This window comes from Pongo pygmaeus, chromosome Y (assembly GCF_028885625.2).
Source record: "Pongo pygmaeus isolate AG05252 chromosome Y, NHGRI_mPonPyg2-v2.0_pri, whole genome shotgun sequence".
Lineage (NCBI taxonomy): Eukaryota > Metazoa > Chordata > Mammalia > Primates > Hominidae > Pongo > Pongo pygmaeus.
Window position 1 is genome coordinate 39,848,407 of NC_072397.2, and position 3,454 is coordinate 39,851,860.

General features: G+C 50.0%; 1 pseudogene; it reads left to right on the plus strand.

The window, feature by feature from the left end:
* Window positions 1–696: 696 nt before the first annotated feature.
* On the plus strand, window positions 697–2,972 carry LOC129025950 (tubulin beta-8 chain-like; annotated as a pseudogene).
* The last annotated feature ends 482 nt before the right edge of the window (window positions 2,973–3,454 follow it).

Consider the following 3,454-nt stretch of genomic DNA (forward strand, 5'->3'; position numbering starts at 1 on the left):
CTGCAAAGTGACAATGGTCCATTTTCAGGTGTATCCCAACACCTATCCTCAGCTTTAGGAATCCAGTATTACCTTCACTCTGCATAGAGACCACAGTCCTCTGGAATGGTGAAAGGGCTAATCCTACTCTAAAGAAGACTCATGCTAAATCAGATGCCTGACTATCTCTAACACCCATAGCTGACTGCGAGTTTGGACTGCTCCAAAGTAAAACTTACAATTAAGTCCTGTTGAGTTAACATATGGAAGGCCTTTCCTAACCACATATTTCCTAATAGATGAAAAGACTCATCAATTACAAAAATATGTCATCGGTCTAGGATAGGTGCAAGGCACTCTGAATATTGAAATAAGAGGCTTCCCTTCCCACATGGGAGGAAAATTCAGTTTTATGTCAGCTACGGATTTAAACTAACTAAAGATGTGGGAGGAAGTTCTCCAGCTGACCAGATTTCCCCAACATCCAAAGGACCACAGCAAGGCCACCTGAGTTCCCCAACAGATGTTCAACTCCAAGGGATTCACAGGTGGGTACATCTGTGTGGAAGTAAAGCTGTTGCTTATTCTGGGAGCCCAATCCAAGGCTGAGGGAGGTGGGCGAGTGTCCATTTAAACTTTGGCAGAGGGCAGGCTGGGTCGTTGCACATCTGCTCTTCCTTCTCAAATTTCTCCTGCTGCCCTAATCCCATCTTGGCCATGAGGGAGGTTGTGCTCACGCAGACCTGGCAGTGCAGGAAACAGATCGGTGCCAAGGTTGGCATCTGGGGCTCTGAGGTCCCAGCTCTGGCGTGCTGGGTGGCCAGGGAAGATGTTGGCACTGGCAGTGACAGGGGTGGTGCCACTGCATTGCAGACCCTGGGCTCCCTGCCATGGATGCAGTGGAACTGGAAGACTGGTGAGGCAGCCGAGGTGGACTCCAGGGACACGGCAGCCTAGGGATATTGGTGTGGATGAGGGTGGGGGTGGTAGAGGAGCTAGGAGAGGGGCAGGTGTGCCTCCAGATTCCTGGGCTCAGTGACTTGGCCCTGGCCTGTCTGGCCCCTCCAATCTCTTGCAGTTCTGGGGGGTGATCTCTGATGAACATCCTATCAACTCTGCTGACACCTGCCACAGGGACAGCAACCTGCAGCTGGAGCGCATCAACATGTACTAACTACAATGAGGCCAGCGTTGAGAACCCAGTCCTCTGATTGCTGTTCTGGGAAGAGCGGCCCTCCCCTTGCTAATACCCTTCAGCCCCACTCAGGGGTCTGGTATGTGCCCTGCACTGTGCTCGTGGACCTGGAGCCGGGCACCATGGACTCTGTGTGCTCGGGGCCCTTCGGGCTGATCTTCAGGCCAACAACTTCATCTTTGTTGAGCTGCGAGTGAAGACTGCCGTGAGGCTCTTTAGCCAGGACAGCTCATCTAGCAGTTCCCAAAGGTCATCACTGTGGGAACTGTGGAGCTAGGGCTCCTGAACATCTTCCTATGCTCTGAGTCACTCAATCTGCCTCTCCTAAATGGGCTTTGGGAGGAAGGCCCAGGTGTCTCTTTAAGGTGAGAAGCTACCATTGTAAACTCCCTGCAGGGAGCTGAGCTGAGTCCGTGGCTACTGTCTTCCCTGAAAATGGGCAGGAGCCACCTACAGTAAGGTCTGTTAGCATGTCTGAGGTTTGAGTCCTGACTTAATTTCTAACAGGGGAGGCTGCTGTCCTGTAACTCTGGGGTAGAGTGTTTCATTTGCTCCACCTGCAGGATGAATGGTGCTTTCACCTTACATGTGACACTTGGTCCATTTTTCATTGTGGTTGTGACCACTGTTGACTGTATACCTGGCTATGAAGTGACTGACTGTACTGTCTTACAGGTCAGTGTGGGGCCGGAAACAAGGCCAAGGGGCACTAAACAGAAGGTGTGGAGCTGATGGAGTCAGTGATGGACATTGTCAGAAAGGAGTGTGAAAGCTGTGAATGCCTGCAGGGTTTCCAGCTGACCCACTCCCTGGGTGGGGGACTGTGTCTGGGATGAGTACGCTTCTCATTAGTAAGATCCAGGAGGAGTGTCCAGACAGGATCATAAACACATTCAGCATCCTGCCCTAGTCCAAGGTGACAGACACCGTGGTGTTACCTACAATGCCACCCTCTCAGTCCACCAGCTCATAGAAAATGCAGATGAGACCTTTTGCTTAGATAATGAAGCTCTATGTGACATCTATTCCAGAACCCTAAAACTGCCCACACCCACCTATGGTGATGTGAACCATCTGTTATCTGCTACCATGAGTGGGGTCACCATGGGCCTGTACTTCCCCAGTCAGCCAAATGCTGACCTGCAGAAGCTGGCTGTGAACATTGTCCCATTTCCCAGGCCGCATTTCTTCATGCCTCGCTTTGCCCCACTGACCAGCCAGGGCAGCCAGCATTACCGGGCCCTGACTGTGGCTGAGCTTACCCAGCAGATGTTTGATGCTAAGAATATGACGGCTGCCCCAGTCATGGCCACTACCTAATGGTGGCTGCCATTTTCAGGGGTTGCATGCCCATGAAGAGGGTGGGTGAACAAACATTCAACATTCAAAATAAGAACAGCAGCTACTTTGCTGACTGGCTACCCCAAAACATGTATACATATGTAACTAACCTGCACATTGTGCACAGGTTCCATAAAACCTAAAGTATAACAGTAATTAAAAAAAAAAAAAACCAGCCATCAGTGACATCTCACCCCAGGGGCTAAAAGTGTTGGCCACCTTCATGGGCAACAGCACGGCTATCCAGGAACTCTTCAAGCATGTCTCAGAACAGGTTACAGCAATGTTCAAGTGCAAGGTCTTCCTCCACTGGTACATGGGCAAGAGCATGGATGAGACAGAGTTCACTGAGGCCAAGAGCAACATGAATGACCTGGTGCCGGAAACCTAGCAGTACCAGGATGCCATGGCTGAGGAGGAAGAATTTGAGGAGTGTGCTGAGGAGGAGGTGGCCTAGAACTTTCCTTTTCTTGGGTAAAGGATGGAAATTATGTGGATTCTTTATTGTGTTCTGACAGCCCTGTGTCACTATGCAATTGTTCATTTGTGTCTTTTCATCTTCTTCTGATGCATTTTAAAGCATTTTTATGGTATGTGATTTTGCCTACTAAAGTATTCTCATAACATCTTGTTTCACCTCTAACTTCTTTCTATAGGCTCTCTGTCTACTACTGCCAGATGTGCTTAGTTGTCCTGCAAGGCTGAAGCTGTCTGGGCTTATCACATGCCCAGGAACAAGCATTCCAGTGGTTCCAGGAGGGGTTGGCATGGGCTGTGGATGTGGCAGGAAGGCTTCACATGAACTTATGGATGTGCTGGGACTTGGGCAGCTATGTGGTGGGAAACCTGTTTCTGAAGGCAAGCCTTGGGTTATCCCATGTAACAAACTTCCAGGGAAACAGCTGGCCCTCTGTTTCTGGAACTTTAAAAGTGGTCAGT